General features: G+C 49.9%; 1 protein-coding gene and 1 long non-coding RNA gene across 3 annotated transcripts in view; one reads left to right on the top strand and one right to left on the bottom strand.

Annotated features, from left to right (window-relative positions):
• LOC142000083 (uncharacterized) overlaps positions 1–9,356 on the top strand; it is a 30,507-nt gene extending 21,151 nt beyond the window's left edge. Inside the window, exon 3 of the long non-coding RNA XR_012642153.1 lies at positions 9,116–9,356. This is a non-coding gene — a long non-coding RNA (uncharacterized LOC142000083). The remainder of the gene's footprint in view (positions 1–9,115) is intronic.
• The window catches only part of TOR4A (torsin family 4 member A), an 88,842-nt gene that overhangs the window by 36,145 nt on the left and 27,575 nt on the right, over positions 1–25,122 (bottom strand). The window contains exon 1 of one of the 2 annotated variants that reach the window (XM_074974101.1): positions 215–769. The exons of the other annotated variant lie outside the window; for it this stretch is intronic. The gene's annotated coding sequence lies outside the window, so the exon portion shown is untranslated. Of the gene's footprint in view, positions 1–214; positions 770–25,122 lie in introns of those variants that run through there. 2 annotated transcript variants of the gene reach the window in all.

The raw sequence follows: 25,122 nt of genomic DNA, 5'->3' as shown, positions 1-25,122 counted from the left end.
CCAGTAAAGTGAGAAGTTATTTAAAACTCTATTCACTTTACAAAATGTTCTTCTGTTCCCCAAAGGGCCAACCACATTACCAGATCAATACTAGTTTGGATCTTAACAAAAATACCATGCTGCCAGCCAATCCTTTAATATCCAAAAACTAAAGCTTTTATTATAAAAGAAAAAGAAGAGAGTTGTTAAATGGTCAAAGCAATCAGATACGTACATATGACTTCAGAGTCCATATATCAGGTTCTTAGCAGCATTGGTGAGTTTGCTGGCTTGTAAAGTCCCTCTGGAATACATCCACAGCTTGGATGGGTCTATCAATCCTTTGTCCAAAACTTCAGTTTGTAGAGAAGTTAGTCCAAAGGTGAGAGAAGCACAGCTAAAGAAAAATGGAGACGATGCAGCTACCTTTTTTATATCCTTTTCCATGTGACTTGTATTTCCTTTATCCCAAATACAAACTCAAAGCGCATGGGCATGGAAAAGTTCTTGGAGTCCCCTGTCCACAGGCATGTCTCTACCTGTCCTGCTGACTCACAGGCATAGCCCCTGGCTTCTCTCAATGGGTTCATTGTACAGCTGATTGCCCTTGATGGGCCATTAAGCAGTCTGGATAGTGCTGATGCCAATCTGCCTGGCTGTGTCACCAAGAAACACAGCACAGGTTTGAGATACAGATATATCATACATATTTATAACTCACAATACAAAGATGATACATATATATATATAAACAAGATTATCATACTTAGCAAATCATAACTTTTCCACTTCCATGGCATATCTTGTAAGATTCATTGCAATTTTGTAATATTAATATCAATCATATAAATGGTCACCTATATTCCATACAAAAAGAAAAGGAGGACTTGTGGCACCTTAGAGACTAACCAATTTATTTGAGCATAAGCTTTCGTGAGCTACAGCTCACTTCATTTGATGTGTTATGCAGGCAGAGAGACTAGACAATTATCCCTTTTGGTCTTAACATCTATTAATCTCTTCCAGTAATGGTCTCATCAATGCTTACAAAGAGGTAATACCACTTGTGACCCGAGGTGCCTAGGATACCCCACACTGAAAATGCCAAGGTCAGAGCAGGCTGCAAAAAGGAGAGCAGTGTCACACCCCTAACGCGCTCCTGCACAATATTCACCAATTGTGATGAAACTAGATGTCCCAAACTCCATTCTGGCCTCTGGGGGACACCACATTGTGTATCACAACTTGACCCTGGTCACATTAGTGCTGGGCAAACGTAATATGATTTTTAGAAACCCACGTAATTCCTTCGTAGTTAGGTTGTGATAGGGGCTCAGACCTAACCATCTGGACTGAGCTCTGTGCAGGGAGGATGACTATAGAGTGATTGAGGTAAATGCAAAGTTGTTTCCTTTTCCAGTACTTCTGCTTCCTTTTTTCAATAGTTTTGTTCACAAACGAACAAATATCTGGGGCTTTTAATCATTTTACTCGGAGTTTCCCAGGCTGCTGTCTGCAGTGTCACTGTTTCTGTCTTCTTGTCTAGAAGACATAAGCAGTTCCAACATGCTGCGTGTGCTGTATGGGCAGGGAAGTTGAAAATGCTTTTGTGGTTTTATAAAAAAGGTGGATTATATCTATGGAGACCACACTCCCTCAGCCTCTCTTCAGAGACTTCCTCATTCTCACACCCAAATGATACAACAATGGCTCCAGTCTGCCTTGCCCCACTTCCACAGAACAGCGCGTCGTTAGTGTGCACACAAGGCTGAGAATCACAGCCGATGCTATAAACATGTGGCTTGGTTTATGTTGAGTCCCAGTGTCACAATGAGCCAGCCCTTCCTTCGTTTGAACCCCAGCATAAGCGTGCTGTAAACAGAAGTGGAGAGACAGGGTAAAAGGAAATGTAAGAAGGAAAAACAGACCTCAGACATGAAGGCCGGATAAAATACTGGGGAGAGGAAACGAGCATGAAACAAAAAGGAGAAAGTGAACCCTCACCCAGGGGCCTGGAGAGAAGCCATGGGCACTTTCCGATACTCATGGACCCCTCCATGTTCACAGCCTTGCAGCAGAACTCCTCCCACTTCCCCACCCACACGGGTCATCCTGGTGTGCAGACAAATTACAACAGGAAAAGCAGGAGGGAAGCCGACTAAGGAGCTGTGAATTGTGATGCATTCATACTCCGCAGTGATCTGTGCAGGCCTAGGCCAGAGCCCGGGATGGAGCAATGCAGAGTGGTGCTGCCTCTGCGAACACGTGGTGGTGCAGGCGGAGGAAAGACAAGTGATGTTTGGAAAACACTCTTGGTTGGCTCAGCTTCCACGCTGTTGTTACCCGAGTCAAAGGAGAACGTACGGCATGAAATGTACAGCAGCCCTGCAGGCACGGAGGAGTATTACTGGGGGGGCTCGTTAATACAGTGTCTGGATCTACCCATCTAGGGAAAGAGGGAGGAGGCCCTTTCCAATAGTCACCTAGCAGCTAACACATAAGGGTTGTTAGGGATAATGCTGGCTCTAGCCGTGGGCGGTGGGTGAACCCCCCCTCACCTGCCAGAGCCCTGAGCGCCCACCTGAGGAGCCCCTGCAGCAGGAGGAGCCCCAGCCCGCCTGCCCCAACCCGCCCCTCCCCCCCCGAGCCACTCACCCCATCCCCCCACCCAGTGCAGCCCCATGCCGCCGCCAGGCCTTCAAGTAGAGGGGGAGGAAGGGCAGGGCCTTGGGGCTCAACATGGGCGGGGCCACACCCCAGGTCAGGGGAGGCTTAGCCTGCCCTGGCCTAGGATACCCGCTGCCCATGGCTGTAATCCTTTCATCTTGGGGAGCCCCGAAATCAGTTTGAAGAGGGTGTGTCAGACCGAGAGGCAGACAGAGTCAAACAAGCCCACAGGCAGCTCAGGGGCTGGCTAGGAGAATAGAAACTGGTGCTAGTCTGTCCCTGTGACATCAAAGGGAAGCCAGTCTGACTTAGCTTGCAGTGAAGCAGAGACAAAATGTGCATGGTAGGAGTTTGTTGTTTTAAAACCCATTTTTCTCTGATGCTTTGTTCCAACTGCTAAATAAAAACCCTTTGTTGGAAGGAGGTTGTTGGTCACTGTCCCTGGTTCCTGAAGGGAGGAAGCACAGCTGCCCTCGACCCAGCCAGGCCTGCAGAGTGAGAAGCAATTGGTATATACAGGGTAGCATACCAGGGTCCAGTCTGAGAGCTGAAGTGTCATGTGATTCCCCACTGAGATAGGGAACGGCAAGAAGCCGAACATCTGAAGTGGGTGCATTCAGAGAGCAGAAAGGACCAAAAGGTCAACTTGCCCCATAAGCATGGCAATTACATGTGGAACCCATCTGCCAGGTGGAATCGGCAGTAAAAAGGGCCTGGTTCAATATCCAGGGGCTCCTCTTAACGTTACAAAACAAACTGGCTTGAGCCCCTGCACCTACACTCCCCCAACCCCATCTCTAGGAGGCAGTACTTCCCCCACTACAAACACTGAGTCCATGTACAACGAAAGAAAACTTTTATCATGAGAAGAAACCACAGCATGAATTTGGGGAAACACTGCAACGAGTTGAAATTACACAAACAATAAGTAACACAGCTGCCCCAGAGTATCTTGTGCAATGCCCTTGGCCTCAGTTTCCCACCTTGAGGTGTGAAAGTCCAAGGGATGAATGTCTCTAACATGCCACTCCCCTTTCTTTCTGCTGTACCACACTCACAGTTTGGTGTCTGAGGCCAGCAATGTCCCAGACTCCAAGGTTGGGTCCTTCTCCAGTCCCTGAGGGGGGTGGGGGTGGCTGAGTGACTCCTTCGCCTCTGCTCCCTGCTGTCACTGCGGCCTCTGCCACTGCTTGTCACTGTCACTGCTGCTGCTGCTGGCCATTGCTGTAATGCTGTGTTCGAGGTCCTACCGCTTTGCCTGGTGGGGAACCTTTTTGGTCCTGCCTCATCTTTTTACTGAAACCCTGTCTCTGTACCATGTCAAAGGCTCAACCCCTAAATCAGTGATTTCAGAATTCGTGATCAATGAGGTTAAAGTTATGGTGACCTCTCAATAAGGGCATGCTAAGGACACTTCTGCTGCCTTTTATTCATACAAGAAGAACATTTATTACCCCTGCGTTCAATAATAAAGTAAATTTTAACTCAAAACAGCCAAAATTGATCACTTACAGGAAAGCAGGTCTGTCTGCTGGTCACCTAGGCAGAGTGGCTGTGGCTATGCAAACAGTCTACTCCTGAGGTCTTTTCCCTTAGTTCATCACTAGATGTCAGGGGAGAGCTCATTCAAACCCTGATTACATATATACTGAACAAGAGACTCTTCTGCGGTCAAAGCAGCAAAGTCTTGCCCTGCAGACTCTGCCGGGTCTGTAAATCCTGAATGCCTCCACTCTCTCTCCTGCTGGCTAAGGAAAGATGTTGCATTTTGTATGGACTTGCAGAGCACCATTTAACACAGTGAAAAAATACAATCCCTTCCTTCTAAGGGTTTGACCTATTAACTATAAAGCTCAGTAGATTTCAAACCCAGACCTGCAGAGTTGCCAGGCAGAGGACACCTCCAGGCTGCCAACCAGCAGCGGCTGCCAGCTTATGCTCACTACATACAACCTACAGCACCACTGCCGGCACAGACCCCAAGGAGTCCGCTGCAAGTGGTCTGAGAGCAGTAGCCTCATGGCTCCTTGCCCTACATAAACCCAAGTGGTGTTCCAGGAAGCAGGGGTCAGCAACGTGTCCGTACACAGACACAAGTGTTTGTGGTAAAAATTTTGAGGTCTGTGGTAATTTTTCAAGAAATGTTAAATGACCAAATGACATAACCCACCACCCACAATGTCCGTCACTAAGCACAGTAATTTTGTCAAGTGTCCATCGCGCAACATGGCCAACCCCTGCCAAGAAGTGTCTAGGTAACAGGATGGATTTTCTGTAGGTGCCTGACCATTCCTGCTCTTCAACCTCAGCTTGATTTGGACCTCGCCTCCTGACCTGGCACTTGAAACCCAACTCAATCTCTGATCCTCAAGATCAATCCCCACCTGGAACTTGATGACAAACTCTGCTCCACTTTGCTCAGCCTCAGGCTTGACTCTGCTCTTGTCAGGATTCTGACAGTTTGCCTGGACCACCTTAGCCCAGGGTGAAGATCTGCCCTGTGGGAACGTGGAGGCAATGGGCGACTTCCTACTCAGCATGCCCCAGACGATACTGGAGATGCCGGAAAGGGCTGACCAGTCCCAGGAGGAGCGCCTCACGCTGCGAGCCCCAGTATTGTAGCTTGCAACAGAGACCCAAGCACTGCACAGGCAATCCGCCCAGCTCTGTGAGGAAAACGTGGCTCTGTGGGCCCAACTGGAACAAAACGCCGCAGATAACCCACTGCCACGAGAGCAGGTGACCCAGCTACAGAACAAGAACACTGCACTCCAGACATACACTGCGGCTACGCATGCAGACCTGGGGCCACCAGTCCCCCTCCCAGAATGTTTTAATGGGGATCACCAAAAATTCAGGGGGTTTCTTAACCAATGCTGCCTGCAGTTTCTGCTCCATCTCCCTGGTCCTACCACACCAAAATAGGACTCATTAAAGAGGAGAGATGCATTGGACTGGACTTCTCTCCTGCTTGAATGAGGCAGTCTGATGCTAACTGAACAGAATGCCTTCCTCCAGATGTTTTGTGCTCAACGATCCCCACAGAGCCTGCTCTGTCAAGGGCAGGGACCAGCCTCCTCCTGTGCGGCGTATGTTCAGTGACGAGTCTCTTCCACTGAGTGGAACAAAGCGGCCCAGCTCTACCAGTTCTGGGGGGACTACGCTTGGAGATTAAGGATGAGCTAGCTCATTTGGAGGCCCTGACCAACATAGACACCTTTGTCAATCTTGTCATACACATCAACAATAGGCTCCAAGAGCAACGTGAGGAAAGGAAGGGGTCTAGGCCACCACCTGACCAGCGCCCCTTGGTACCTGTCTCTGACCTGGGGCCCACACTCATGCAGCCTGATCCCATTCACTGCCACGTGACCTCTGAGGAGAAAGCAGGACTGCCACCACAGGCTGTGTTTCTACTGTGGAGGATCCAGCCACACTCTCACCAACTGCCCATCACAATCTTCAGCACAGCCCAGTTCAGGAAATGATCACACCCAGGCCTGGTTGAGGGGGTTGGCCTGGGAAAGCCCCCAGGTAATGCCCCCACTCCTCACCAAGACATGCTCCAGGAATGGTGAGCACTTCCTGCACCTCAGAGTCTGGGTCTGCCTCCATGCCCTAGGGGAGCCATACTGAATTCCCCACAGCGGGCACTGGTGGATTCCGGGGCAGTAGACAACTTGACAGATGCTGATACTGCCCAAGTCTTGGGTATTCCAGTACAACTGAAGACAGTCCCTGACCTAGTGGAAACTATGGATGGCTCACTCCTTTCATCCTGGCCCGTGACACGATAAACAATACCTCTGGAAGTTGCCATTCTGGACCGTCAGGATGTCTTTCATTTCGCATGATTCACTCACCACACTTCCTCACAATCCTCAGCATTTCATGGCTGGCAGCTCATGATCAGCACATCCTTAGGCATGAACGCAAGGAATGCCTGGCAAGTCTATGGGCATGGGAGAACTTCTACAGATATCTGTGTGAGCTGGGTTCCTTTAAACTGATGGCCAACCCATAAACCTCTTGTAACCCTTATCAACGGGAAATACCTGGATCAAACATTGCTAAGATGCCAGCATCTTTTGATTGGGCTAATGCAACTTAACCCAGTCACTGAATACATTCCTAGGTGCTGACACACTGTTGCAGAGCCCAGCATCACACCCAAACACTGATGGGCTAGAGGAAGATGTAAAGGCTTACATGGATGAGGTGAAAACTTACACGCCAGTATCAGGTAGGCGACTATACCCACTACAAAAAACAACCTGGGCAGATAAGCAACTTCAAGAAGTTTTTAGTTACATTTGGGCAGGATGGCCCAAGTACCTAAAGAACACTGTGGCCATGGCAAGAGACTATGGCTAGACACGGGCAATTACGCAAGTCCAGTAGATTAGTGATTAAAGGGGATCACATTGTCATCCTAAGCTCTTTGAGAGGAGAAATTCTAGACCTCATCCATGAAGCACTGTGACAGGGTGGGGGTAGCCTGTCCAGTGCGGGGTGAGTGCACCCCGTGAATAAGTCCACTGGACTGTCCTTGGCCTCAAGACTGTAATGCCTAATGGTCAGAGCCAATGGAGTTGTCTCTCCTCCCAGGGCTATAAGGCCTAGCAGTCAGAACCAATATGGCTGCCCTCTCTCTCGGGGATGAGCAGCCCAGTGGCCAATAGGGGAAGTGGGCCGCCACCTAGGAGTGAGTGATGGCAGGGGTAGGGGGACCAGGGCCCTCCCTGCTCCACCAGGTCCTGGCCCAGGCCTTATCAATGGCAGTGTGTGCCACTACTGAGTCAGCGCGGCTCAAACCAAAACATTCTAGCTTCTTGCAGGACTATAACTAATCCCCCCGGGCCGCTTCCGACCATGTCTCTTGGCCCTGGTCTATACTACGAGTTTAGGTTGAATTTAGCAGCGTTAGATCAATTTAACCCTGTACCAGTCCACACGACTAAGCCATTTTTGTCAACTTAAAGGGCTCTTAAAATCAATTTCTGTACTCCTCCCCGATGAGGGGATTGGTGCTGAAATCATTGCCGGGTCAAATTTGGGGTTGTGTGGATGCAATTTGGCGATATTGGCCTATGGGAGCTATCCCAGAGTGCTCCATTGTGACCACTCTGGACAGCACTTTCAACTCAGATACACTAGCCAGGTACACAGGAGAAGCACCAGGAACTTTTGAATTTCATTTCCTGTTTGGCCAGCGTGGTGAGGTCATCAACAGAGGTGACCAATACAGAGCTCTTCAGCACAGGTGACCATGCAGTCCCAGAATTGCAAAAGAGCTCCAGCATGGACCGAATGGGAGGTACTGGATCTGATCGCTGTATGGGGAGACGAATCCGTGCTATCAGAACTCCAATCCAAAAGACGAAATGCCAAAATATTTGAAAAAAATCTTCAAGGGCATGATGGACAGACGCTATAACAGGGACCCGCAGCAGTGCCACATGAAAATTAAGATGCTCAGGCAAGCCTACCAAAAAACCAGTAAGGCAAATGGCCACTCCGGGTCAGAGCCCCAGACATGCCGCTTCTATGATGAGCTGCATGCAATTCTAGGGGGTGCCCCTGCCACTACCCCACCCCTGTATGTGGACACCTGCAAGGGGGGAATCTCATGCAACAGGGATGAGGATTTTGGGAACAAGGAAGATGAGGAGGAGGACGAGAATGAAACCGTTCTCCCCGACAGCCAGAAACTGTTTATCACCCTGGAGCCAATACCCTCCCAATCCTCCCAAGGCAGGCTCCCAGACCTTGAAGGCAGAGAAGGCACCTCTGGTGAGTGTAAGTTTGTAAATACAATATATGGTTTAAAAGCAAATGTGTTTAATGATTAATTTGCCCTGAAGACTTGGGATGCATTCGCAGCCAGTACAGCTACTGGAAAAGTCTGTTAACGTGTCTGGGAATGGAGCAGAAATCCTCCAGGGACATCTCAATGAAGCTCTCCTGGAGGTACTCCCAAAGCCTTTGCAAAAGGTTTCTGGGGAGTTCAACCTTATTGCGTCCTCCATGGTAGGACGCTTTACCATGCCAGGCCAGTAGCATGTAGTCTGGAGTCATTGTATAACAAAGCATGGCAGCGTATGGTCCCTGTGTTTGCTGGCATTCAAGCAACATCCATTCTTTATCTCTCTGTGTTATCCTCAGGAGACTGATATCATTCGTGGTCACCTGGTTGAAATAGGGGAATTTTATTAAGGGGACATTCAGAGGTGGCCGTTCCTGCTGGGCTGTTTGCTTGTGGCTGAAAAGAAATCATCCCCGCTGTTAGCCACGCGGTGAGGGGAGGGGTGAAGCGATGATCCCAGAGAATGGGGGAGGGGGAGTGACCTTGTACCAAAAGCACATGCTATATAATATTAACAGCTTGGTTCACCATGAAAGAGTCTACCCATTGTTCTCTAAAAATGTATCTTTTTAAATACTACTCTCCCTTTTTTTCCTCCCGCAGCTGCAAATGTTTCAACGTTCCCCCTTTCATCTCCATCCAGTGGCTAGTGCAGATAAGAAGGCGAAAAAAAAAAACGCACTTGCAATGAAATGTTCTCTGAGCTCATGCAGTCCTCCTGCACTGAAAGAGCTCAGCAGAATGTGTGGAGGAAAACAATGTCAGAGTCCAGGAAAGCACAAAATGAACGCGAGGACAGGAGACGGGAGCAAGAGGAGAGGTGGCAGGATCAAGATGATAGGTGGCGGCATTGTGAGGAGAGGAGGCAGGATGCAATGCTGAGGCTACTGGAGGATCAAACTGATATGCTCCGGCGTATGGTTGAGCTGCAGGAAAGGCAGCAGGAGCACAGACTGCCGCTGCAGCCCCTGTGTAACCAACCGCCCTCCTCCCCAAGTTCCATAGCCTCCTCACCCAGACCCCCAAGAACGCGGGGGGGGGGCACTCCGGGCACCCAACCACTCCACCCCAGAGGGCTGCCCAAGCAACAGAAGGCTGGCATTCAATAAGTTTTGAAGCGCAGTGTGGCCTTGTCCTTCCCTCCTCCCCTCATCCACCACCCCACCCGTGCTTCCGTCCTCCACCACCCTTCCCGGGCTACCTTGGCAGTTATCCCCCTATTTGTGTGACGAATTAATAAAGAATGCATGATTTTGAAACAACAATGACTTTATTGCCTCTGCAAGTGGTGATCGAAGCGGGGAGGTCGGTTGGCTTACAGGGAAGTAGAGTGAACCAAGGGGGCAGGTTTTCATCAAGGAGAAACAAACAGAACTGTCACACCATAGCCTAGCCAGTCATGAAACTGGTTTTCAAAGCTTCTCTGATGCGCAGCGTGCCCTGCTGTGCTCTTCTAATTGCCCTGGTGTCGGGCTGTGCGTAATCAGCGGCCAGGTGATTTGCCTCAACCTCCCACCCCGCCATAAACGTCTCCCCCTTACTCTCACAGATATTGTGGAGCACACAGCAAGCAGCAATAACAATGGGAATATTGGCTTTGCTGAGATTTAACCGAGTCAGTAAACTGCACCAGCGTGCTTTTAAATGTCCAAATGCACATTCTACCACCATTCTGCACCTGCTCAGCCTATAGTTGAACAGCTCCTGACTACTGTCCAGGGTGCCTGTGTATGGCTTCATGAGCCATGGCATTAAGGGGTGGGCTGGGTCCCCAAGGATAACTATAGGCATTTCAACATCCCCAACAGTTATTTTCTGGTCTGGAAAGTAAGTCCCTTCCTGCAGCTGTTCAAACAGACCAGAGTTCCTGAAGATGCAAGCGTCAAGCACCTTTTTCCGGCCATCCCATGTTGATGTTGGTGAAACGTCCCTTTTAATCCACCAATGCTTGCAGCACCATTGAAAAGTACCCCTTTCAGTTTATGTACTGGCTGCCAAGGTGGTCCGGTCCCAAAATAGACAAAACGCATATCCCTATTGCCCCACCACAGTTACGGAATCACATTGCAGCAAAGCCATCCACTATGACCTGCACATTTCCCAGAGCCACTACCATTGATAGCAGCAGCTCAGTGACTGCATTGGCTACTTGGATCACAGCAGCCCCCACAGTAGATTTGCCCACTCCAAATTGATTCCCGACTGATCAGTAGCTGTCTGGCATTGCAAGCTTCCACAGAGCTATCACCACTCACTTGTGAACTGTGAGGACTGCTCTCATCTTGGTATTCTTGCGCTTCAGGGCAGGGGAAAGCAAGTCAAAGTTCCATGAAAGTGCCCTTACACATGCGAAAGTTTTGTAGCCACTGGGAATCGTCCCAGACCTGCAACACTATGCGGTCCCACCAGTCTGTGCTTGTTTCCTGGGCCCAGAATCAGCGTTCCATGGCATGAGCCTGCCCCATTGCCACCAGGATGTCCACATTGCCAGGGCCCATATTTTGAGAGAAGTCTATGTCCATGTCCTCATCACTCTCGTCACCGCGCTGCCATCACCTCCTCGCCTGCCTTTTCAGGGTCTGGTTCTGAACATACTGCAGGATAATGTGCGAGGTGTTTACAATGCTCATAACTAGGGCAGTGATCTGAGCGGGCTCCATGCTTGCCATGGTATGGCATCTGCAGGAGGGCAGAGTTTCAGCGAAAGTGGTGGATGACGATGGTTAGCAGGCCTACTGCACCGTCTGCTGCCAGCAGCACCAGGACACAACAGCGGTGGTGTCGGTGAGCTGAGCTGAGCGGGCTGCACGCTTGCCGTGGTATGGTGTCTGTAGGAGAGTAGGAGAGCAGAGTTGCAGCGGAAGCGGGAGCCCATGACAGCCAACATGGAGAAATTCGCTATCAAGACAAGGGCAGGAGAGCAGAGTTGCAGCAGAAGCGGTGGTTTGGTGACAATGGTTAGCAGTCCTACTGCACCATCTGCTGAAAACAGTATGGCGCCTGCACGGAAAAAAGGCGTGAAACGACTGTCTGCCGTTGCTTTCACAGAGGGAGGGGGCGACTGATGACATGTACCCAAAACCACCCGCGACAATGTTTTTGCCCCATCAGGCATTGGGAGCTTAACCCAGAATTCCAATGGGCGGCGGAGACTGCAGGAACTGTGGGATAGCTACCCACAGTGCAATGCTCTGAAAGTCAACGCTAGCCACGGTACTGTGGACGCACTCCGCCAACTTAATGCGCTTAGTGGGGACACACACAATCGACTGTATAAAATCGCTTCCTAAAAAATCAACTTCCATAAATTCGACCTAATTTCACAGTGTAGACATACCCTTGGAGTTGCCATTGAGCCATCATCGGGGTCTCCAGGCTTCTCTGCATGTTCCGTTCCCAGTGACTGTGGTCCCTCTCGGACGTACACATGTACTTGGGCATCTGTCTGTGTCTCGGCATCTCCGGATTCCGCAATCAGGGATTCCCGCTGTTCCCGGACTGGACCCAGTAAGGAGCATCCTTCCTCCTTGGCAATCACTCCAGACTATTGTTGCACCTGGAGCATGCCCAGTAGGGACATGGGGGCGTGGCTTCCTCAGCCCACAGTGAGGAGTTAACCCTTCCCCATCCAGTGCAGGGTGAGTGCAGCCCATTACAAGCACATAAAGGCCAGTTAGTCAGGGTGGTGGCCTGGAATCAGCAAAGGGGCATGAAGAATGAAGAACCTTCATGTAAACATTACAGAACTAACTGACCAACACAATGCACAGAGCCTCTGATAACAACACCTCTACCAGACAGACCCTGGAAGAGGCTAGCAGCAGATCTACGTGAATTCAGAGGACCTCATTGCCTAGTTGTAGTGCATTATGTTTCTAGATATATTGAAATAATATATTTGAAAGACACAACATGTTGCAGTGTTATTGAGAAATGAAACAGGTGAATGTGTTCTTTAAGTATTCCAGAATCACTATTGATGGACAACAGACTACAGCTCACCACAACTGAATTTCAGTCATTTGAAACATGCGATACTGAGTGCATCACTAGCAGCCTCCACTACCCACAAGGGAAGGGAGAGTCTGAGCAGGCTGTACAGACAGCTAAGAAAATATTGAAGCAGGAAGATCCATTCCTTGCTCTTCAGAACTATCAACACCGTTAGTAGCTACCAGCTATAGCCCAGCTCAGCTCCTGATGGGAGGGCAACTCAAGACAACTGTTCCAAGAATAGAAAAGAACCTAGCCCCAAAGTGCCCAGACCAGAGAAGAGTAGCCAAATCCAGTCAAAAGAAGCTTATAAACACGTTCATTACCAACTCCTCTCAAAGAATTGCTAGATCTGAATCTAGTTGAGCACCTTTTTTCCTCCATCCAGTTTAATGCAAAGATGGAGAACCCCAGCTGTTGTAAAGAAAAAGAATGCATGGCCCGATCATAGAACTAGAAGGGACCTCAAGAGATCATCTAGTCCAGTCCCCTGCACTCATGGCAGGACTAAGTATTATTTAGACCATCTCTAAGAGGTTAGGAGCCAACCACACCCACAGCAGAACTGCTGGGGGCCCTAGAAAAGAGCAGCTGCATTGGTCAGGAATCAAACCCAGGACACCTGCATGAGACTTCTACCATTGAACCACCAATGCCCTGCTCAGCTATGCTAGTGAGACCGACAGTAGAGCGTTCAGCCCAAATCTTTCATATCTTCCCTTTGTTCCAGAAATTGTTCAATCAACTGAGCAAACTCTACAAATTGCAGGTGCAGAACCAGGGGAAGACGATTCACCTATTCTAAACCTGCCAGGAGAGTTGATGCAAATAAAAGACAACCTAGTCACCCATTCTAGCCGTGTAGTTAAAAAACAGTATGATTCAGGGAGAAGGAACAGGTGGACATGTGGAAATTTTAAGTTACTTTTAAAAAAATAGTTGTATCATTTTTAAAACTGTCAAAATGGGCTGCGGGGGGAGGGAAGGGAAGGGAAGATGTGAAGCTGCATTGTAACGTGTCATCACTAGGGGGTGCTGTGTGAAGAATACAGCAGCCTGTCTTGACTCAGTGCTGGAGACAGGCTACGTTTCCCTCCCCCTCCTTTTTAAAAAACAAAACACAAACAATGAAGCTGTTGCGAGTGTCCATTTCGCCTCCATCTCTGTGTCACTAACCTGGCACTGGTGATTGCATTTCCCCTCTCCTCTGGATGCTGCTTTCCTGGCGCTCACAGTGGCCCTCCCCTGCCCCTGGCAGCCCCACCCTGCTCTCCCACCAGCTGGCAGGCACCAGGCTTTGGCTCACAGTTCTGCTTCCCTTCTCCATGGCAGCCCCTAGCAGCTTCTCTCCCTGTAGCAGCCTCCTGCGCTGGGGCATCGCTGCCAGCCCCACCTGGCAGGGGCAGCAGGAAGGATATAGCTCCCCTGGGCTTTCCCATTCTGCTCCTCGGGATCTCTGTGCTGACTCCCTGCCAGCAGCATGAAAGGGGGGACCTAGGGCCACACCTGGCCAGCTCCCCGCATCTTGTCTGCATGGCGCTCTCCAGCTCCCCAGGCTGCTGGGGGCCTACCTGCTAGGCAAAGGCAATAGCATCCCCTAGTGGTCAACAGCGGGATGCTCTGCCCAAGGGCTGGCTAATTCCAGCAAAATATGGGGAACCATGGAGCCCCTGGTATCACGTTAGCAAAGAGCCACAGCTTCAAGCGCCTCTGCAACTGTCTGTGGATCAAAGAACTGACTGATGGTACCCTTGACATCTGCCAGCATAACAGCACCCTTAGCTCATCTCTGCCCATCCTCCCTCTAGTGGGCCATTCTGACTCCCTCCACGCCGTTTCTCCCAAATAAACAGTAATGGTGGGAGGCAGGGGGCATGCACACAGTTCCTGGAGTGGAGGGCAAGATGGGGGACCCTGGTATGGGGAGGATGTAGGCCACACAGAATACCTAGCAGCGGGGAAATGGGGGGACACTGCTAAGAGGGGGGCACAGAGCCTCTAGCACTGGGAGAAGGGGGAGTGGAGTGCACACAGAATCCCTGGCAGGGTGGAGACCCTGGGATGGAGGAAGGGGAATGGGTAGCATGGGACAGAAGAGGGGAATGGAGGTGCACACAGAGCCCCTGCCAGAGGGGAGAATGGAGGAACCTGGAATGAGGGGAATGGGGAAATGGCATGGCAGAAAGAGGAGATTGGGGGAGCCCACAGAACCCCAGACATGGGAGAAGGCAGGAATAGGGGCACATAGATCCCCCAGTGCAGGGAGAGGTTGGGGGACCCTGCTTTAGGAGATGGGGGCAAGGTGGCCACCAGAGCTCCTGGCATGGGTGGAAGGTGGGAAAGGAGGTGCCCACAGAGCTGAGGACATGGGGGACCCTGATATAGGAGGATGGAGGAATAGGGAGCACACAGAACCCCTGGCAATGGGGCGACTGAGGAAGAGTTGCTGGGAGTCTCTGCAATAGAGAGGACAGGAAGGTGGCACCCAGGGAACTTGTGGGGGATTGGAGGGTTGCAAGCAGCCTCAGTGCACTCGGCCACAGAAGCTACGACTCCTCCCTCCCTGCAGTAGGCCATGTGAAGATGGAAAGGAATTCCCCTTACCTCCTTATTGCCATTGCTTCTAAGGCTTCAGGGGGAAGGGGGATAATGTCCTGCTGCTGCCTGAAGTGCCCTGAAATGTAGCTGTTTCCCTTCTCTGCCTCTCCAGAGCTCTCAGCCCAGCCCTCCTACCTACCATCCCAACCCCCAACAAGCCCTATCCCCATCATCCCTCCCTCCTCAACACCCAGGAAAAGCCTTGGCACACAGCTGAGGCCTGAAAATCATTAACTCCATGTTCTGGAAGACCAAGGAGGGCAGCCAGCCAGCAGCAGAACTAAGGACATCCCCATGCACACATAGCCCTCTGTCCCCAGCACCTGCTGCTTTGCCAGGAGTGGGCTGTCAGCTCCAGCACTCGGCCACCTCTGCTGGTATCACAGACCAAACAGGCCTCAGGGAGCCGAGATCCAAACCAGCACCTTCCCCTCCAGGCATCAGACAACCCCCAAACAGGGAAAGGGGCCAAACCCGAGTCATCATTTGTTTACACCAAATAGTTTTCCCTGCTCTGCCTCTCCAAGCCACCTGCTTGGAAGTGATGGGTTTGGATGGGCTTGGGGGCAGCTCTCCCAGCAAGCCCTCTCTCGTGGCACAGAGGGCACACTCAGAGGAGGCTTTGGCTACTGCCCTCTGTTGTATTAATGTAGGTGGAATATATGGTGTGACAGGTTGTCACCCTGGGGTGCAGTCTGGGAGCTGTGGGAATTGCTTTGCCCTTCTAACCTCCCAGCTGGGCTGGCCCTTTTTCACACTGCTTGGCTGGTGACACAGTCAAGCCTCACCCGGCACTGTTATCAATCAATACAACAGCAGGTGTCGCCACTCACCAAAACGGAGGTACCTGAGTGCTGTACCTAAGCAACCCAAGTCCAAACAGCAGAGACCAGCCAATTTCCCAGCTCCCCAGGCTCCCTCTCCTCCCCCCGCTGGAGTAAACCCAAAATGATACCGTCTTGCACGGCCCAGGGATCTGTAGAATGTAAGTTCACAAATAGTTCGCCCCTCCCTCAGCGTGGAGAGGAATATGCAACAAGCCCATGTTAACCAAGCTGAGACTTTCCCCAGACACTCAAAGGCACACTGGTTCAGAATAAACTTGTTTTTGCTTTATAACTGCAAATAATAGATTAAGTGATTATAAGTGTTAGCAAACAGATCAAAACAGAGTACCCAGCAAATAAACAAAACCGCAAACTAAGCCTAACATACTAGATAGATGGGATTTGAATTAGCAATTTCCCAACCTGATTGATAATACAAGCAGTCCACCAGGTTTCCATACACAGGCTAGAAATCCCTTTAGCCTGGGACCAGCACTTCTCCCAGTTCCGTCTTTGTTCCTCAGGTGTTTCCAGGAGTTCTCGTGCAGGGAGTGAAGCCAAGAGATGATGTCACACCCCACCTTATAAAGCTTTAAGATATGGTGGGAACCCTTTGTTCCAAAAACAGTTTCAAATCAGTTTGTGGAAAAAGCAGGTACCCAAAATGCAGTTCAGTGTCACCATGTGGTCTGGTCACATGCCTCTGCATAGCTTGCTAAGGCTTATCTACACTGGCACTTTACAGCACTGCAACTTTCTCGCTCAGGGGTGTGAAAAAAACACACCCCTGAGTGCAAGTTTCAGCGCTGTAAAGCACCAGTGTAGACAAAGCACCAGTTCTGGGAGCCATGCTCCCAGCGCTGGGAGCTACGCCCCTCGTGGAGGGTTTTTTTTTTTTTTTTTTGAGCACTGGGAGAGCTCTCTCCCAGCGCTCTGCCGCGACTACACAAGCCACATTGCCAGTGTAGCCTAGCCCTAAGTCATAGCAGCCGTTATCCATTGGCTATCTGAAGTGCTCTCAGGAAGGCTCACCAGGTGGGGGATAAGCTTCTCCTAAGGCCTATTGTTTTTCTTAATGGCCCATTACCCTGAACAGGCCTTTCCCAACCAGCTGTCTAGACTGGAAGCATCTTGCCTAGTGGGTGTCACCCTGGTGCCACCACATTTGAAATGCAGATACATAGTCAATATTTATAACTCCAGATACAAAAATGATACATGCACGCAAATAGGATAATCATATTCAGCAAACTGTAACTTTTCCAATGACACCAGACAAGACATATCTTGTACAAGATCCATCATAATTATGTCATAATTACATCATAAGCATACAACTCTGAAGAAAATGGGGTGTAGTGTCACATATGGGCCCGAAGAATTAAAGGTGTTGACATAAACCAGGCACTGTCCAACATTAAACAGTGTTACATCAGGGTCAGGGGTTGGTATACAGAGACCGCAACCTGCATATGTATCATGGCAAACACTGTAAAATTTGTGCCAAAGTTTATAAGGTTCATAATAAAAATACACAAAAGGAAAAGAATCAAAGTGAGGGGAAGAGCACTGAAACGGATTGTTTATACAAAACAAAATCAAAACCTATCAAAGCCCTTTCTGGAGACAGTGAATATTGGTTAAAGTCTCTTATTCAGCTAAACTGGCCTTCCTGGTGGGGAAGAGAGTGAATTCTGCTGTTCCGTTCTGAAGCGGGAATGATAATCACTTCCTTGCTTCAGACAAAACAGACAGACCCAAAATGGAGAGAAGAGTAAGATAGTAAAGATGGGGGAAATACCGCTTTTGTTGCTGTTCTCAGGCTACAGTGAGCCTGGTTAGTCACGGACAGATACTTATGGCCAGCAGGTCAGCTGTTGCTCGGGACCCAGGCTCACTTTCCCAGTCAGGGACATCATCTGGTTGGTGTGGACAGGTCCCTGTCCTTCACTGGTCCTTCTCAGGCTGAGCAGAGCCAGATGGGCCGTTTCACCTCTCCATGCTGGTGCCATGCAGGACAATAGATTTCAGGATCAGGTGAAAAGCCGGGAGAGAGAAAGGGCAAGAGGAAGATTTGGGGGGGGAGGGGCAGAAAGGAGCACATGAGGGAGGAAAAGAGAGCAGGATCTCACATGTAACAGGAGGGGTCCTTGCTGGTGCAGTGATGATGGTCAAGGGGAATCAAGGGCTGGTATCAAGGGGTCACAATCCTTCCGCCCCACGCAGTAAAAGTCTTCCCTCCCTCCCCAGCCCACAAAAAAATCTCTTTAAGGGCCCCAAAAAGGCAATGAATGAAATAATCCATCCTCTCATTATTTTGTCCACCTCATTTCTGACACTCCAGTTTTGGTTCATTGATTTTTGATCCTCTGCTCCTCTTGTTTACCAGTCATAATCTGAAGGCAGTCCTTGAGGGGGATCAATAGACCCTTCTGTCCCCTTAGAAAACTGCATAAGAAAAGATGGGCTATAACAGATCATTGTGACAAGTCATGAACTTTTGCCCACTTTTCACCTGTTAGGCTAACAATTAAAGCAGGCCTGCTCGGCTCTGTTATTACAACCCCTTCCCACCATAGGATTGGCTGCAGCTGGTTAAATCAGACTTTTTCCTGCTGAACCCCAGAGCCTGGCTGAGGCCTGGGGAAGGAGCCAGGTAGCACAGCCCAGGTGAGCCAGATGGCACATTAGCTGCTGCCTCAAAGTGCAGAGCTCCAGCAATGCAATTTCAGGCAGGGGAAGTAGGTTAGAGTCAGGGGCTGGAGCTGGGAGTTGATTCCCATGGGCTGCAGCCTGCACAGAGACTGAAGCCAAGCCATGGAGTAACACAAACATTAGGGAGCAGGTGGGGCCCTGCCTCCTGGCTATGAGTCTCCCTTCACCTTGGTGTGAACATGGAGAACTTCCCACACCTCTGGGGGCAAACCCCGCCAGGGCCTTATCCAGGTTTGATTCAGGCTGCCCTACAGCTGGGCAAATAACTGGTTTCTCGGTTCACTGGCAGTTCCAAAAAATTGGAAAGAAAAAAAAAAAAGATTAAAATTGGTTAGAGTCAAACTGAAACCAGAAACTCTGAAAATGGTCAGTGATCAAAGTCAACAGTTTTCTTTTGGCTCAAACCAAACACTTAATTCAACCCCAAACTAAGTGCTTTGTTTAATTTCCAGGCTTTTTTTAAAGCAAAAGGAATCTGATGAGGTTCAACAAGGATAAGTGCAGGGTCCTGCACTTAGGACGGAAGAATCCAATGCACCGCTAGAGACTAGGGACCAAATGGCTAGGCAGCAGTTCTGCAGAAAAGGACCTAGGGGTGACAGTGGACGAGAAGCTGGATATGAGTCAACAGTGTGCCTTTGTTGCCAAGAAGGCCAATGGCATTTTGGGATGTATAAGTAGGGGCATAGCCAGCAGATCGAGGGACGTGATCGTTCCCCTCTATTCGACATTGGTGAGGCCTCATCTGGAGTACTGTGTCCAGTTTTGGGCCCCACACTACAAGAAGGATGTGGATAAATTAGAGAGAGTCCAGCAAAGGGCAACAAAAATTATTAGGGGTCTGGAACACATGACTTATGAGGAGAGGCTGAGGGAACTGGGGATTGTTTAGTCTGCAGAAGAGAAGAATGAGGGGGGATTTGATAGCTGCTTTCAACTACCTGAGAGGTGGTTCCAGAGAGGATGGTTCTAGACTATTCTCAGTGGTAGAAGATGACAGGACAAGGAGTAATAGTCTCAAGTTGCAGTGGGGGAGGTTTAGGTTGGATATTAGGAAAAACTTTTTCACTAGGAGGGTGGTGAAACACTGGAATGCGTTACCTAGGGAGGTGGTAGAATCCCCTTCCATAGATGTTTTTAAGGTCAGGCTTGACAAAGCCCTGGCTGGGATGATTTAGTTGGGGATTGGTCCTGCTTTGAGCAGGGGGTGGGACTGGATGACCTCCTGAGGTCTCTTCCAACCCTGAGATTCTATGATTCTATGAATGAAGCGTCACCAAATGGCTGGAGCAGAAAGTGCCTCTTTTATCATCTTGAACCAGTTGCTAGGGCAGGCTGAGCTGGGGCAAAGTTCGGTTTCCCCTCTGCTGCCTGTGGCGAAGGGACTTGAACCTGGGGGTTGCAGGAGGGGCCCGATCACAGGCTCAGGCTGTTCTGGGGCAGTGCTCTCTACATTGCTCCTGCTGAAACTGTTTCACTGATTTATATTAAGTGCAGTCACTGAACCAGGGACCTGTACTTGGGCCCCCCACCGCTCAGGGGAGGGATGTTTTGGTTCAGCCCGTATCTCCCAGAAGGTCCTGCCTGCCACAGCAGCTCCCCAGCCATTAGCTGTGTTGATCTGGGGAGAGAAACGAGGCTGGGGGGGGCGGGAATCAATCCATAGCAAACAAGCAGGAAGCAGGCCAGGGAGCATCAGCTTTTCAGGCAGCCCTTGGTAAACAGTCCGGCCTGCTCCCCCCACAGCCACTGCACAAATTGCAGGCCAGAAAGGCGGTAGCAGGGGAAATGTCAAGTGTCTTTATATAACTCGTGTTCTGGTGGTGAGGTCACCAAGAGGCAATATTGACATTGGAGACTTGTTTTGAACAGCAACAGCTGGGGAGGCAGAGGTCCTTCTTAGGGCTGGAAGTGGGTCCCTGGCAGTAGCTGCCTTGCAGGCTGGGACCCAGTTCTGCTGCAGAACTCTGAGAGCAGCCCCCAAGCACAGCGGGCCAGGTTCCAACCCGCGCTGGCTCAGAGACGGAGAAGGGCAGTTTGCCCCTTCCATGTCCAGGGCTGCGGAAGCTGGTACTGGCCAGAGGAGCCCCGAGGGCTGCCCTGAATTGTACCCTGTTGCAGTTGTCACGGTGGGCCACTGCAGGGCACAGAATAGCCTTCCTCAGCCATGCAATACCCCCTGTGGAAGCAGAGCTGGCTGTGCACCGGGCATGGAGCTGCTTGGGCTGGGCAGAGGTTACACCTGCCCTTCAGCCCTCCTGCACCTGCCTCGCTGCCCTAAAGGGCAGGAGAGCAACCGCAAACTCGCCCAGCGAATCCAGCATACACAGGGCTCACTCCATGGAGTTCATTCCATTCCCCTTCAGTCCTGCCTTGCACAGCCCTGGTAGCACTGCCTCCCTGCCAGGTCAAACCTGCTCCAAGCCCTGCAGGGCAAACACACCCCAGTAACTCCCGATTCCATCCTAACCGCTCAGCAGGGCCCAGGCAGCCAGAGATGGTCTTGGAGTAACAAGCGCTATATGCAGAGGGCCAGCAGCAGCCCGTCTAGGAGTCATGACTCCCATCTCCCCTTGTAGGTCTGGGCCCAAGGCAGCAGTGTGACGGGGAGGGGAACGTAGCTGCAGTGGGCAGGGCACAGGGGGCTGCTGGAGTTTGGAGGTGGCTGCTTGGCACAATTCTATCCCGTGCGTTTGTCCCACACTCCACTGGTGTTGCAGGCTCAGGCTGTGAGGCGTGCTATGATGTTTGAAAGCCTGAGCAAGAGCCACCCTGCACTGCACGGCACCCCTTGGCACCTCTGCTCTGGCCAGTCATGATATGTGTTTGGGGAATACTGAAGCTGGGTTAAAGAAAAACCTATTACATACCTGCTCAGTTACTGTTGTTCTTTGAGACGTGCTTACATATTTCCATTCCACTCTAGCGGTCTGTGCACCAGGGCACTGAAGCTAGAGAACTTTTTCCCAAAGCAGGACCTGTTGGGGTAGCACATAGAATCATAGTGGGGGCAAAAGACATATCTGGATTCAAGACTAAGCTTGATAAGTTTATGGAGGAGATGGTATGATGGGATAGCCTAATTTTGGCAATTAATTGATCTTTGCCTATTAGCAGTAGATATGCCTAATGGCCTGTGATGGGATGTTAGATGGGGTGGAATCTGAGTTACTACAGAGAATTCTTTCCTGGGTGTCTGGCTGGTGAGTCTTGCCCACATGCTCAGGGTTTAGCTGATCGCCATATTTGCGGTTGGGAAGGAATTTTCCTCCAGGGCAGACTAGCAGAGGTCCTGAGGGTTTTTCGCCTTCCTCTACAGCGTGGGGCACGGGTCACTTGCTGGAGGATTCTCTGCACCTTGAAGTCTTTAAACCACGATTTGAGGACTTCAATAGCTCAGACATAGGTTAGGGGTTTGTTACAGGAGTGGGTGGGTGAGATTCTGTGGCCTGTGTTGTGCAGGAGGTCAGACTAAGGTCAGAAGGGACCATTATGATCATCTGAAGTCTATGATTCTATGATTCTAATTCAAAGAACAACAGTTACAGGACAGGTGCAAATGTCACTGATGACGACATGACCCAAGAAAGCCGCTGATGCTGCTTGAGCCCTTGAAGAGTGTGCTAAGACTCACTGAGGCAGAGAGACATTAACAATGTTGTAACAGGGATGAATGCAGGAGGAAACCCAATAAGAAATCCTCAGAGAGGTACCACGTTTCCCTTTCATCCTTTCTGCAAAGGAACTGGAGAACTGAGGAGATCTTCTTAGTTCTGTCCCAGGACAAAGCTCATGCTCTATGAACATCTGATGTGTGGAGTTTTTCTTCCTCTTTGTGAGAATGAGGTTTCAGAAGGAAGGTGGGCAAGTAAATAGTCTGATTCATATAAAAGTCTTAAACCATGTTAGTGAGGAATTTGGGGTGTGGCTGCAAGGCCACCGTGTCCTTGAAAAAACCTGTATATGGAGGATCAGCTATCAACCCTCCTAGCCAATGTAATAGCTATTAACAAAGCTCAGAAAATGGGCAGGTAGCCATGGGCTCAAAAAGGGGGCCTCATCAATCATGAGAGGACTAAGTTTAGGCCGCAGGATGGAGCTGGTTCTTTAATAGGTGGGGAAAGCCTGTCCAAACCTTTTAAGAACTTGGTCACCATAGGATTGGAGAACACAGACCTGCCGGCTAGGGGCAGATGGAACACAGAGAGCAACCAGGTGAACCCCTATTGAATAGATTGAAAGGCCTCTCTCTTTCAGGTAAAGGAAATAATCCAGAGTAAACTGAATGGGAACCTGTGAAGGAGAGATATCTGTCCCCTGGGACCAAAGAGAGAACCTCTTCCACTTGCACCTGGTAGAGGACTACCTGCTATTCAGAAGGACATTCTGAACTGCAGCAGATTTCAGCATGTCCTGGTTCTGAGCCAAAGCTCAATAGAAACAAAAGAAAAATAAGATGAACAAAAACATATCACAGGTAACACTAACTGACTCAAAACTTTTTTAAACTGTTTACACAAAAAAAGCCTTTAGAAGCGTTTTCTAAGCAAGGCACAAAAGGAAAACATGAGACGCTCACGCTCGCTCCAGCTACTGACCACAGGCAGCATGAAGGAACTGGGGGTGGAGGGGAGGGAGATTAGGGCACTCTGCCCCTTTATACTCTTGGCTGGCAGCATGAATGTGAGGAGGACAAATGCACAGCCCCAAGGGGTACTGCTATGGGAAACAGCTCTCCAGCTTCGGTGCACTGGCATGCAGACACCTGGAGTGGAATGGACCCGAAGAATAGCTGGGTCAAGCTAAGCCCAGCAAAGAGGAAAAGGATGCTGATTGGAAAAGGAGACACTGGACTATAAAGTGGACAGAAAGTTGGCTTGATAGTCGGGCTCAACGGGTAGTGATCAATGGCTCCATGTCTAGTTGGCAGCCGGTATCAAGTGGAGTGCCCCATGGGTCGGTCCTCGGGCCGGTTTTGTTCAATATCTTCATAAATGATCTGGAGGATGGTGTGGATTGCACCCTCAGCAAGTTTGCAGATGACACTAAACTGGGAGGAGAGGTAGATACACTGGAGGGTAGGGATAGGATATAGAGGGACCTAGACAAATTGGAGGATTGGGCCAAAAGAAACCTGATGAGGTTCAACAAGGACAAGTGCAGAGTCCTGCACTTAGGATGGAAGAATCCCATGCACCGCTACAGACTAGGGACCGAATGGCTCGGCAGCAGTTCTGCAGAAAAGGACCTAGGGGTTACAGTGGACGAGAAGCTGGATATGAGTCAACAGTGTGCCCTTGTTGCCAAGAAGGCCAATGGCATTTTGGGATGTATACGTAGGGGCATTGCCAGCAGATCGAGGGACGTGATCGTTCCCCTCTATTCGACATTGGATACAGTACTCCAGATGAGGCCTCACCAGTTTGGGGCCCCACACTACAAGAAGGATGTGGAAAAATTGGAAAACGTCCAGCGGAGGGCAAAAAAATGATTAGGGGACTGGAACACATGACTTATGAGGAGAGGCTGAGGGAACTGGGATTGTTTTGTCTGCGGAAGAGAAGAATGAGGGGGGATTTGATAGCTGCTTTCAACTACCTGAAAGGGGGTTCCAAAGAGGATGGATCTAGACTGTTCTCAGTGGTAGCAGATGACAGAACAAGGAGTAATGGTCTCAAGTTGCAGTGGGGGAGGTTTAGGTTGGATATTAGGAAAAACTTTTTCACGAGGAGGGTGGTGAAACACTGGAATGCGTTACCTAGGGAGGTGGTGGAATCTCCTTCCTTAGCTATTTTTAAGGTCAGGCTTGACAAAGCCCTGGCTGGGATGATTTATTTGGGGATTGGTCCTGCTTTGAGCCGGGGGTTAGACTAGATGACCTCCTGAGGTCCCTTCCAACCCTGATATTCTATGACACTCTGCTGTAATGTTAAGTAGAACTCTGGGGCAGGCTGGCTGGAATGAGAGATCTGCACTTTTAATTAACAGACAAGCAAGCAGCCAGCTCAGTCTGAGTCTGCTCAGACTTCTTGAGACAACAAATTCATACTTGGAGTGCTCAAAGCTTAACTCAGCCATCAACAGCCACCCTCCCACTTACACTGAACCATTGTATTTGCATAATCTTTCCCATGCTAGTCCATGACACCCATCCTTCCTGCAAAGTGCAGATTAAGAAGGTATTTAGCTATCATTTTTCCAGCTCTTAGTGTGCAATTCACCCCACACAAGGCGTAGGCACCATTTAAGTCCCATGTAAGCACATAGGAGTGAAACTGTCCCTTAAAAGAGTTGGCCAAAGATTTTGATGGAACAGTTTTCCATTAGAAAATGCAATTCCATTGAAATCTAAATGCTTCACTGGAACATGTCTCTTGACAAAATTTTTGACAGAAAAATGTCATTTTGACTTTCTTGCTTTGTTTTGATAGTGTCAAAATATTTCACTGTGGCTTTATCATTTTGATTTATTTTGTT

Source organism: Natator depressus, chromosome 16 (genome assembly GCF_965152275.1).
Source record: "Natator depressus isolate rNatDep1 chromosome 16, rNatDep2.hap1, whole genome shotgun sequence".
In the NCBI taxonomy this organism is placed as follows: domain Eukaryota; kingdom Metazoa; phylum Chordata; order Testudines; family Cheloniidae; genus Natator; species Natator depressus.
Note: the sequence above shows the minus strand (reverse complement) of the source record. Positions and strands in the feature narration are given on the sequence as shown.